General features: G+C 41.2%; 1 long non-coding RNA gene across 1 annotated transcript; it reads left to right on the top strand.

Moving 5' to 3' along the window:
- The first annotated feature begins 313 nt into the window (after window positions 1-313).
- Window positions 314-6,954, top strand: LOC115278722. Its single transcript, XR_003903058.1, has 3 exons — window positions 314-424; window positions 2,420-2,552; window positions 6,920-6,954. It is a non-coding gene; the product is annotated as an uncharacterized LOC115278722 (long non-coding RNA).
- The last annotated feature ends 6,247 nt before the right edge of the window (window positions 6,955-13,201 follow it).

Genomic DNA, 13,201 nt, shown 5'->3' with positions numbered 1-13,201 from the left:
TTCTAAAACACAGGTCTTAATTGTGACATCAGAGTGCTTCAAATGCTTGGGGAAAAGTCCTACCAACAACCTACTGAACATATCCAGACTCTAAAGTCCTTGTACAACATTTTTCTCACATTTAACATCAGCTTTCCAGTCTCCTTCCCCTTCCCTGTTTGCACCTCTTACCACATGTGGTAAATTTCAGGTTACTGAAACACACTGTGTATGCTGTGTCTTCTTCCAACTTCTCCAGTTGTGAAGTCTTGCCACAAATATGTGAGCCCCACTATTGCCTCAGCATACACCTTACACAAGTGCATGGTTTGAGTCCTGCTGCGGGACTGTACTAGTACAATTTATGAAAATAAAGTCTGAAGCAGCTTCATGTAGTCGCATCACACCCATGGTGAACGGCGATGACACTTGGCTGGCCCCTGTGGTGAGTGCTGAGCTGCAGTTACAGAGTCATGATTATTTGGGAGGAACAATGGAGATTTTTGTTTCTTTGTTCAGGCTTGTGACTCTATCCAACACATGACTCTTCTTCTTTTGAATTTTTTATATAAAACATATTGTTTATTTTTCAGATTATTGTAGGCAATCATGCTCACTGTATAAATCTGTAAACTCCAAAGAGAAAAATAAAATAACCCACAAAACACCTAGAGATATCTATTTCTCACATTACTATAGTTTATAAATATGTACACTCTGCTTGGTAGTATGTTTTTTTCCTTCCATTTTTATATTGTGAATTTTTCTACCTCTATAAATAGTCTTCCATACCCTTTTTAAATGATTACATGGTACTTTTCCCTGTGGCTATATCATAACTTAGTGAACCATTTTCCTACTTTTGAGGATTCAGGTTGTTTCCAAAGCTTTTCTATTGTAAATAAATGGGATATTAAAAAAGTTTGTAGTGTTCTTTCCACATTTGTTTTTGGAATAAATCCCCAAAATGGAATTTCTGATTCAAAGGGCATGCATTTTTTAGTCTCTAGAAAGGTTTTATACATTTACACCTCCCACATCCTTGCCAAAATATTGGGTATTGGTAGTTTAAAAACAATCCTACACAAATAGGTGAAAAATGATACCTTGGTCTAATTTGAATTCTTTTACTTTCCAGTTGCAAATAATGCCAACGATGAATTAGAGGATAGAGAACAGAACTAAAACATGGATGCAAAGAGAGTGTGTTATGTTATTTCAACAAGCTTTTTTTAAAAATTTTTTTATTGAGAGAGAGTACAAGTGGGAGAGAAAGGGAGAGGGGGAGAGAGAGAGACAGAATTTTAGGCAGGTTCCATGCTTAGCACAGAGCCTGATGCAGGACTCAATCCCATGATCTGAGCAAAAATCAAGAGTTGGATGCCCAGTGGACTGAGCCAGCCAGGAGCCCCTTGACAAGGTTTTTCAATTCAACCCTTGCCCCCTTTAACCCACCAGGCATAAGACAAACAAATCCAGAGCTGAAACAACTTGTTCTATAATTTACTGACAAATAATGTGACAGTTTATGTTCATGAAGTCTTGTTGGTAATCCCCTTGTCCTGCCCATGTCAGAGCTGGGGAAGGCTCCAGGAGGTATTTCCTAGTCAAGGTTGAGGCCTGTCTGAACTTGGGCCTAAAGGAACATTAGCAAGATGGTTTCTGACCTTCATTTTGAGGCTGGGGCAGGATTAGACTGTTCATTTGCTCCCACATTTCTGTGAGCTGGAAGGAAGTTGCCCTCGGTGTTACTCTGGAGTGCTCACCACTGTTCTCACTAAACTTTATGGACCTGACAATTTGTTTATGCATTCAGGTAGTCTCCAGTCAAGGGGCTTTATGCAGTTTGGAAATTATCCGTCTCTAACGGGCACTTGTTCATCAAAGAAGTGAAAAGTATGAAAACCCGTATTACCAGTAGTTGGCAACTTCTCACAAGAGATGAAAATACCAATTTTTTACTCTGTTTTGTTGAAATAACAGAGACAGTTCAATTTACAATTAGGAAACCAATTCCTACCCCTGAAAAACAAATCAGCAAGAACACAGGCAGATAAACAGAATGTGTTTATTCTTCACTGACGCTGGGTGTGCCGTCCCTACAGATGCAGGCGGAGAAAGCTGAGCCCTGCATGTACTTCTGATTAGGCAAATGCTATCATTGACCTCAGTTCATTCCTTTAGAGGGCCACACAATGCGAGGCATTTTCTGTGAGTAAGGACCCCCGACAACACAATCAGACCATCAAGCTCAAAATGCTGAGTCTCAAAGCAGTTGACAGAAGAAATGATTGTATATAGTTTTACAAGAGAGTATTGTCATCTTTGTGAAGGTACACCTTTTTCTTATAAGGCTATCCCTTTGGACATCAAAATTTTTCCTTTTAAATGACAGCATAGTTCTACCCAACTGTTGCTATTTCTATTCTCTTCCATCCAGATTTACTTAGCATCTAGCTTGTTCCAGGTCCTCTGTGCAGCATGGCAGCCCCAGACATAAATGGGAATGGATTCCGACGTGTCCAGACAGTGGAAAGAGACACATGTGGAGCAAAAACACATGGATTCTACAGGTAATATGTATAGAACATGATTTTAACAAAGATAAAGACCTGCTGACCTAACATTGCAGGCATTGATGGCCCTTCCAAACAATGGTTCACGAAATCTCTAGATACCTCTGATAGAGATGCTCATTCTTAGTAAAGCAGACTGGATATATAACCCCCGGACACTAGATGGCATCGTAAGACATTCATATGTTAGTATTTTGGTGCTCTGGAGTGATATTCGTTCAAACTCCAGCTTGAGGTTGAAAACATTTATTAAGGAAAAGGCACAGTTTATAAAGTCAATGTTTTTTTGTTGTTGTTGTTTTTACTTTCATGAAGACTTCCTATATTCTTAAAAAATGGAATGGATTAATGACATACATGTTAGATAAGCATTTTGGATGTCCCACCGGTGCACTGGGTTGTGGAAAGTGTCCTTGTGGGATGGGCTCACATTTGCAGGTGCAAGTCTGTGCCACTTCCGATCCCACACTCATGCAGGGTGGAGACTGATTCCTTAGAAGTGAGTCTCCTGCCACCCAAAGTCCTTTCATGCATGTCCCTGAGCCCAAAAAGGAGGGTGGGTCAGTTTCTAGTCTTAGCTCTTGGGACTGGGTGGCTTTGCACGGCTCCCCTCCAGGATTTATGTGAGAAGATCCCTCAGCCCAGCACCCAGTCGCCTCCATACTGAGGAGACCGTCATCTCCTAGAAACTCAAAGTTCCCATTCAATCTGAGGCTTTAGTGTAGCTCAAAGACTCAGTGGCCTATCTGGCTTTGCTTCTGCTCACTGCTCTGGCACCCACTTCTGGCTTTGATTACAATGTGCCTGAGGAGAGGTGCACACCCTTTGCACTCAGGCATGTGTTCTAAGCACTCCATTCTTATACGGTATCCGGAATTTTCGTGGTTTCAGAAGAGTGATTTCCCCCTCACTATTTTAGTGCACTATCTAGACTGGAAATCCATTCTTAGCATTTGAAAATGAAACTCTCCACTGAGAAAGATGAATGGGAAGGAGGTGGCGTGAGCTTTGGTTTCCAGCCCTCTGCAGCCTGACCAATGACCATCGGAGTTGTCAGCTGTGAGGCTCTCTCTGACAGCTACTTTGCACTTTCTTCTGCTTCCGGGTGAAGCAATTTCCCTGAAATTCCCGCCCTGTCTATGGACACACATTGGCCGAAAATGCAGGCGTTGTCTTCCTCAAACAATCTCCTCCTATGATTCTGCCTCCCATCCATAGTGCTGTGACCACTCAGGCAAAGTCTTATTTGCGAGTCCCCAGAGTGTGGTCTCTGTGGCTGCCAAGCCTGCAAGAGGCTTACAAAGAACCTGTTTGTTCCAGACAATGTCAACATAGTCTCCATTATTGCCCTCACGCAGGGACCCAGGGCAGAAGGAGCCACCTACACCTTCTTTTCAACAGTCCCCCATCCCCACATTCCACCTCACAGAGCTCTGATTCCCCATGGCCTGACCTCCTGGTCTCCAGAAGTTATGAATCTAAGCTCGAGATTGTCTTACAAAGAAAGAGAGGAAAGGAAACTTTCAGAGGTGATGTTATGTTTACAGTATGCTTGTGGTGTCACGGTGTACACTTACGCTCAAAGTCATCAGGATGTATATATTAAATGCGGACAGCTTCTTTCCCAATATTCTTTGGGAATTTACTAGTGGGAGATATCTTCATTTTTAATGAAGATATCTTTAATCCAATGACATAACTTTGTATTTTAAAACTATCCCTTAAAAATATTCTTCTCCCTCCCAATTCATGTAGAAATTCCACAGGATGCTATAAGCAGCATCAGATCAACCAAAGTAAAGCTTTCGCTAAAGCTGCTGAGAGCAGGTGCTGAGGATGATTAGTTGTAGAGTCATTCTGCTCAGATATGTGTTTTCTGTTTTTGTGTTGAACTTACTCCTATTCTTGCTTTTTTTTTTTTAATTGGCGTATAATCGATGTACAATGTGACGATTTCGGGTGTACAACCAGTGAGTGGACTCTTTACACTATGCTGTGTACTTCCTGCTTTCTTAATATCACCTCCGTCCTCTAGTTTTCCAAGATAGAAACCTCAGAGCCATCCCTAGTATTTTCCCTATTGTCCCATACATTTAAGTGTTCACCAAGCGATGCCACTAGCTCCAAAAGGCCTCTCAAATGTATCTTCCTGTCGTCTTGCTTTTCCTTTGGCTCAGGCTTTATCAGTCTCACCTGGGTTACTTCGTACCTTCTAACTAGTCTCCTTGGCTCCAGCCTTGTCCCCGTCAAATCCATTTTTCTTTCTTTCCTTTTTTAAAGTTTATTTTTATCCACTTTTGAAAGAGAGAGAGAGAGCAAGCAGGGGAGGGGGGCAGAGAGAGGGAGACAGAATCCCAAGCAGGTTCTGGGCTGTTGGAGTGAAGCCTGATGCAAGGCTTGAACTCAAGAACTGTGAGCTCATGACCTAAGCTGAAACCAAGAGTTGGATGCTTAGCCAACTGAGCCACCCCGGCCCCCCAAATCCATTTTTCACACTTAATTCCAGGCAACTTTCTAAACCACAGGTCTGATAGCAGTCTTCCTCTGAAGAGATGGTGGCGCCAAACCTAAAGGCTCCAGGCTAACCTGCTTTGCATGTGAGAAGGCCCTTCTAGTCCCATCGCAGCCCATCTGTGCCCTGTCCTACCAGCCTGGGGCTGACGGGCATTGCTCCAGGGAGCTGGCAGGGCTCAAGGCTGTGGGCTTTCTCCTCTCAGCTGCAATGCATGCAGCTGAGGGGCAATTGTTAGAACCTCCCAACAGACTGGGTCAGAGCCACATGGACCAAAGTTGGGTTCTCAGATCAAACAGACAAAGAGAATACCCAACATGTAGAGCCAGAGGAAACAGAAAAGATGAGAACTGATCAGCGAGGAGGCTGGGGTAGTGGGAGGGCAAATAAGCTCCACATAGATAAGTGTAGATTGGGTCTGATGTTCCTCAGGTGGGAAGCGAGGAGTCCTATTTTTATTTCTGTTTTTTTTGAGGGGGGTGGTTAAAAAACCTCGGAGGAGCCACTTCCTTTCACACACCTTCCACTTTGATGGCTGTTCCTCTCTGTGCATTGGCTTCTGCTGTTCTCACTGCTGAGGGCTCCTGCCTCTCCTTCAGCTTCTTGGCTTCCCTACTCAGTCTTCCATATATTAATGGACCACTGGTATTCTGAGAAACTGAAATTCTGTTTGATTCTGCCAGATTTTATACAGCCAAGACCTGATTAGAATTGCTAGTCTCAGTCTGTTGGGAAATGTTGATGCAAAATGAACAAACCTTTTAAAGGTTTTTCAAGAAAATGGAAAAGAGTTTTAGCTGAGCCCAAGTTAGGACAGCTGCCCAGGATACACAAACTTCACAAAGGAGAGAGCGCTCCTGGGAAGGAAGCTTTGATGTGGGATTATATACATTTCTTTAAGTATAAAGAATTATACATTTTCATAACAAAGGACATTCCAGAAAGTTACAGGCTTTATCTTATGTTTTTAGTATCTGCAAGGCTGTATGATTTCAATCTTATGGTAGCTGGGGAGATTTTTTCCTTTTTCTTTTCTTTATGTTTGGAATGCTCCTGTTTGGTTATTATTATTATTTTTTAATGAAGCAAATGTATAGTGTATGCTCAGGGCAGAAATAGAGCCCCCACCTTAATGTTTTGGCAAGTCATTGTGACCTTGGTAAATGGTAAAGTAGGACTTCTCTGGGAGCCCCGGAACAGGGCCCACAAACATGAACAGTTGAAACTTTCCTTTATTTTATCACCTCTGCAGTCACTTTCCCTATGTTTCTTTCTCACATTCCTTTAATGTGTAACTATCCTTTACCTTGAATAATAATCACCTAATCAAGGAGTCATTAAATGTAGCGAACACTTTCTTTAAGTACAAATTTAAAAAAAGGTGAGTTATGTTCAGTATCTTTGAAATTCCTCGTTGCATTTTAGTGGCCCCGCCTATATGCAGAGCTAAATATATATGTGAGCCATGTACAGTTAGCATCTTTGAGGGACTGCTGGCTCCTTTTCCTGGGACATTCTTCATCCTCCTGACTGGTTAACTGCAGCTCACTTTTCCTGTCTCAATTTAAATGTCCTTTTCTGAGACAGACTTGATGAGAATCCCTGCTGTTCTTTTTCAGAGAACCTATATTAGTCATTATTGTGCTTCCACAATTGGAAATATACACTTACTTGAGTGATTGTTTATTAAACCTGTCTTTTCCTCTAGATTGTAAACTAGGAAGTTGTTGTTTCCTCAGGAGCTATACAGTGCTTAGCACATAGCAAGCACTCTAAACATTTATTCTGTGAAGGCATTAATGAATCCTGCTCCCTTACTGTTTTTTTTAATTTTTTAAAATGTCTTTTTTAGGTACACCCAACATGAGGCTCGAACTCACAATCCTGATCAAGAGTTGCATACTCTACCAACTGAGCCTGCCAGGCACCCCAGAATCTTACTCCTTTAAAGAAATTGTTCTGCTGGCTAACAGCTGTGGCTCTATTAAAGAAGAAATGGTTATTTGGCACCAGGAGAAAATCTGAAAATATTTATTTGGCTCCACTGAAACCCACATAGCTCAGGGCAAATTTCATTATTGGCCACGAGAATGAGTCCTAATTATTAAGCTGCAAGTGAACTTGTCCAGCTGTCGAAGGTTGGTGAGGAACATGAATGTGAAAAATAAATTGATCTTAAAAGGTAACCAACTGGTTGAGCCTGGGGTAGGGAAGAAAGGAATCTGTTATCTTGTGGATATAAGACTAATGTTTTACAGGCATAAAAAACCAGAAAGACACATGTTGGCAAGAAGGAAATTGAAATACAGGGCCTAACATTTGCAAACATGGTTTGCTATTGTGGAGCTTACAATATTGTCAGTATTTCCTGACAAGTTTTTGGGACAATAGATAACTGAAAAGATAGATATAATAAAGCAAAAAAGAGCAGTGATTGTGATATTCATAGGAATGCATGATAGTAAGTCAAGGAAGGTTGTACAGAGGATAAAATTCCAGGTCCTGAGAGATGAATAGGGAACTTGCACGTTGGCAAAAAACAGGAAGGGAATTCCGGGAAGAAGGAAGGTACACAAAATGGATGAAGGTATTAGGGATGGCAGCTTATCTGAATATAAAAGAGACAAGGCATGTGGATGGAGTAGAAGCAGCTGTTGGATATGAGAGGTGAGCCAGAAGGTAAGGCTATGGTTGAATTGTGCAGAATTCTGTATGCGATAGTAAGAAATGTGTGAACTATCTTTCAGGGATGGCAATGGGAAAAAAAGTTTACTTTGTGCATTTAAAGCTAGCATGGTCAGGGGCACCTGGGTGGCTCAGTCAGTTAAGCATCTGACTTCAGTTCAGGTCATGATCTCACGGCATGGGTTTGAGCCCTGCATCTGCCTTCGTGCTGACAGCTCAGAGCCTGGAGCCTGCTACAGATTCTGTGTGACCCTCTCTCTCTCTGCTCTTCCCCTGCTCATACTTTGTCTCTCTGTCTCTCAAAAATAAATAATTATTTTAAAAATTTAAAACAAAAATAAAACTGGCATGGCAATTCATGACTTCCTGGAAGATACATTTCTTGGTTGGCACATCTCTGGTGGGATCCTCCTTCTGAGGTTCTCACACTAGAAAATACAGTAAGAAAACCACTCAGTGTAAATGTGAGTGCATTTGCTACTTTGGCAATTAAAAGTGTCTCAAAAACTGGGCCCTCAATGGGGTTCCTCAGAAGAAGCAGATAGCAGTAGAGAATAGTGGCTCAGAGCAAAACATTTGGCTTCAAATTGGGTTTGAATCCTGGCTCCACTTTGAGTAAGCTGCAAACCCCTGAAAACCTCAGTTTTTTCATCTGAGAAATGGATATAAAAATAATATTACTTACCCCATGGAGCTGCACATGGATTAAGATAATGCTTGTAAAGCAGGGAAATACTCAATAAATATTTGCTAACAAAAAGATCCAACTATTACTCAAGATATATTCAGTACACATCAGAATCCAGTCCCTTATCCATGGAGCCTGAATTAGTCATTTTTCAGCTCCAGAGCTACCTCATTAGAAATTTACCAAAGTTAGAAATGAGTCTTGTTTTTCAGGGGCCTTATTAAATAGTCCTTCCCAGGATCTACATGAAATCCCAATGGCTGATGAACAACCGCAATTCTACACATCCGTCACCCTGAGACCTTGAATTCATTAAGACCATAAATCTGAATACAAGTAATTTTATCTCAATTATTTTTGGGGACAATTAAGAGCTTTGAAACTCACATTTCTGGTCACTGTGAAGCAGAAAACTTGGAGTTACTTTGGAGCAGTCATTAGTCTTGCCATCATGATACTTAAAGAATAGAATGAGCTAAGACATGTAAGTTAACAGAATCACATGCAAATCTTTATGCAACATGGCTTAGAAAACTCAAGGAAATGCTGTAGTTAAGCAAGGAAAAGGCCATGGAGAAGAAAGTCCACAATAGAAGAGCTTTAAAAGAAATGGCTCATTGGACAGATTTTAATCTCTGTCTCCTCCTCCCTTGGAACTTGTGGAGGATGAGATGGAGTGGGAAGAAATTGGTTAAGAGGCTGGTTTGGCATAGTCAAAGACAATGATAACTCTAGGGAAAAGTTCCTAGACATTCTGAATGCTTAACAAAGAAGAGAAAACAAAACACAATCTGTAGAAAAAATTTTTGGCAAAAAGAGTGAAGGGCATTTCCTCACATTTTATCATGAAGGAAAGAACCTTTGTCACATACCACATCTCTACTGACTGCCAGAGTGAACACAGGAAATGGGAGGGAGGCAATGCAGAATCCACAAAGAATTGAGGAATTTCAAGAAAAAGGATAGATGTTAATTTAGGAAATCACCTCATACCAGAACTTCGGGGATTATGAAAATCAATTCTTCCCATACGTGATGATTACATGAGGAACCTGATAGGATTGAACTTGTGTTTCTTAGGTGTGTTGAGGATTGCACTGCCCCTCTGCATGTTCCCCCTCTCTTTCTCTCTCTCTCAATCCTCTGTTGGATCATTGGAGTTAATATTTCAAGGGGAAAAACAACATTAGAAACAAAGCCAATGAATGATGAGCTAACATGCATATGTTTTAGCCTTTACCTAGTAGATTTTAAAGTTGATAAGGGCAAGAAATATCATGATGTCCCCACAACATCCTGTACTTCCTCATAATGTGACCGTGGCTGTGAGTTGTCTGCACATGATTTCATTAGCTGTGAAATATGGATAATAGTGTTTCCTACCTCATTTGGTTGTTGTGATAATATAATGAAGTGATACCAGTGAAGTATGTATCACAGTGTCCTACATTTGTGCTGTATTTGCTAATATATTGCTCACGGTTTCTAAATGTACTGCTAAACTATTCATGCAGAGTGCTACATCTCTCAAAATTGTTATCATTCTACTTAAAATTTTTTAATGTTTATTTATTTTTGGGGGGGAGAGAGAGAAAGAGAGAGCATAAGTGGGTGAAGAGCAGGGAGAGAGTGAGACACCGAATCTGAAGCAGGCTCCAGGCTCTGAGCTGTTAGCAGAGAGCCCGACATGAGCTTGAACTCGCCAACCGTAAGATCATGACCTGAGGTGAAGTCAAACACTCAACCGACTGAGCCACCCAGGCACCCATTATCATTTTACTTCTAAAACTGCTGTAACACAGCATCACAAGCTGGGTGGCTTAAAACAGATATTTATTGTCTCACAGTTCTAGAGCCTGGAAGTCCAAGATCAAGAAGTTGGCAGGGTCATAATCCCTGTGAAACCCACAAGAGAGTTCTCCTTTGCCTCTTCTTAGCTTCTGGTGGTTTCCTGTAAATCCGTGGCATTTGTTAGCTTGTAGCTTCAACACCTCAATCTCTGCCTCCATCATCACATGGTGTTCTCCTTGTCTGTCTCTCATCTTGCGACAAGGATACCAGCCATATTGCATTAAGGGTCCATTCAAATCAGCATGAAGTCAACTCAACTAATTATATCTCCAAAGATCCAATTTCAAAGTAAGGTCACATTCTCAGATACCAGGGGTTAGGATTTGAATGTATCTTTTGGGGGGACACAGTTTAACTCCTCACACTCCTTCATTTTATGTTTATGACAACCTTGACTATACATGATCATTAGTTTACAATCAAATGAACTATGTGAAAGGGGAGTTTGCTTAAATTGGCCGGGATTATAACAAACTGGAAATGAAACTCTCTGGTTCATAGTATTCTTACCCTCATACAAAACTTATCTGTAGTCACATGGGCTTAGATTAATGAATAGCAAATGAAATATCAGCCTTTTTTGGTAAGTGATTGCTTAACTTAACATGTATTTACACATACAGTGAGGATTTTAATCTTGAATTGATTATGACTGTGCTTTCATTCCTAGTTCTGATATAACATTACAGAATGTAATCATAAAGCAAACAGTCTATACAAATGGTATATTGAACACAGCCTGGTACAGGTGAGGGAGACGAACATGAACTTGAAGGCTTTTGCTCCTTTGAGATTTTTCTGGTTCATTTGTTGATTCAATCAAAAGGAAGGATATTTTTCTAAGAAAAAGACTACAGAGGGAATCCAACAAGAAGAGTACGTTTTGGGATTTAAAAAACTATAGATATAAATTTATTTTGAGAAGTTGGCTCATGCAATTGTGGGGGCTGGAAAATCCTAAATCTTCAGGGCAGGCCACGGGCTGGAGGCTGCAGCAAAAGTTGATGTTGCAGTTTCAAGTTGGAAGTGTGTGGGGCTGGCTGGCAGGCCGGGAAATCCAGCAGAATCTCACTGTCTTGAGTGAGAGTTCCTTCTTTTCTGGGAAATCAGATTTTGCTAAAAGGCCTTCAACTGATTGGATGAATCATTCCCACATTGCTGCCCCCCTCTCTCCTTATCTCTCTCTCCCTTTTCATTTATTTATTTACTTTTTGGGATCTCCATGAAGTTAAAGCTAAGATGCAATATTGCCCAAAGTTGAAGGAGCATATGTATAGGAGAGTAATGTAAATGTTTCAGCATAAATGACCTGAGCCGTTCAAATAGCTTATTTAAAGATAAGGAGGAGACAGAAAGGTGTGAAGTAATTTCTGAGATTACGAGGCAGGGCACACCTTGAAAGGTGGGCTCCAGACCCCTTGTTCAGTTAATAATCTGGGGCAGCTCCAGTCCCAACGACTCCTGTAGTCTCCTCCTGGGCCCCCTGCCTCGATGTCCAACCTCATGAAGGACCATCGGCTTGTCCTTGGGCCTCTCAACACTCATCCCCCCAGAGAAAATGTCATCGATCAACACTTTTCCCCATCACATCACCCTTGTTTTATGTTTTTATCATATTTATTAAAGGATATCTAATTTTGATTGCTTATATTCGCTAGGCATGAACTTGACTATTTGAAATTCAGTTTAAAAATCTTCATAACAGCAAGAATAGCTGCAGGACATCAGCTGAGCGATGTCGTGTTTCACTGACCTCAGTCCTTTCCCCCCTCACCCCTTTGATCCTCAGCATTCCCAGAGGTTAGAAAACAGGGTCAGTGAGTTTGGCCCCTGTCCCCGGCCTCTCAGAAGGAAACAATTCAGTCTGAAGTGGTCTTAGGATCATCTTGGTTCTTAAATGTCTCTTTTCTCTTCCTGCGGCTGATTAGGCTGAAAGCTAAAGCTGATTATGCTTTCTGTGTGTTTTTGTTCACACATGGCCATCACTCCGGAGTGTGTCTTAGATAAAATAATTTGAAATAGATCTCAGGTGCAGTTAAAGGGCTGGTCGCTCTCAGAGTCCCGTATCATAGTTCTGCGAGGCTGTTCCCAAAAGAAGGTCACGTTTGCAGCCAGTCAGCTCTAGAGTTCACCATGCTGGTTCTTCTAAATCTCTGCGTCTTCTAGCTGTTTAATACAGAAAAGTGCCAAGGACATGCGCAGAGTGTTTTGGAAAAGCACACATTTTACAAAAATGATGTTTTTCAGGTTTTGTGTACGTGCGTGAGCTCCTGGCTGCAGTGTTCTGGAAGGAAATCATTATGCTGACTGACGGTTAGCACAGAACATGAAGGCTCCCGCAGTCTCATTTCCTCCCTTGAGTCGGTGTTTCTATTGAATTATAAATATGGCATGCATATTCTCAAATGATTTTTGTCTTTCTGACACTTGCCTGGAAGAGTAAGTTCCATTGCTCATTTTAATCATCTCTCTTTCTCTTTGACATGATTATTTAGATTTTCCATGCTGTGTAAAGATGAGCAGTGCTCCCGTGATGAGGTGGTCACAGCCATTTCTGAGATTGAAGGAAAACAATAGCATGTAGGGGTTAAGTGTGTCAACTTGGGTCAGATAGAGGCTCAGAATCCCACTTCTGTTTCTTTATGGAAAATTACTTCTTCCAGTCTTACTTTACTCATCAGTAAAATAAAAATGATAGTTATCGTACCCAGTTTTTAGGGGGTTTAGTGGCTATCAGAGGAGAGAGTACACTCAAACTGCTCAGCATAGTGCCTGGCACATAGTAAAGCTAGAATAAATGTTACCTAACATTCTTTTCCTGGTCATTTATATCAATTCAGGAGCTTATTGACCGAGAATGTGCACACATATGGATGTCTTGAGAAGTCACAAAAAGGCTTTGTGAATTTA

Source organism: Suricata suricatta, chromosome 15, assembly GCF_006229205.1.
Source record: "Suricata suricatta isolate VVHF042 chromosome 15, meerkat_22Aug2017_6uvM2_HiC, whole genome shotgun sequence".
Classification (NCBI taxonomy): domain Eukaryota; kingdom Metazoa; phylum Chordata; class Mammalia; order Carnivora; family Herpestidae; genus Suricata; species Suricata suricatta.
The sequence above is the reverse complement of the archived record's forward strand: the minus strand, read 5'-3'. Positions and strand labels throughout refer to the sequence as shown.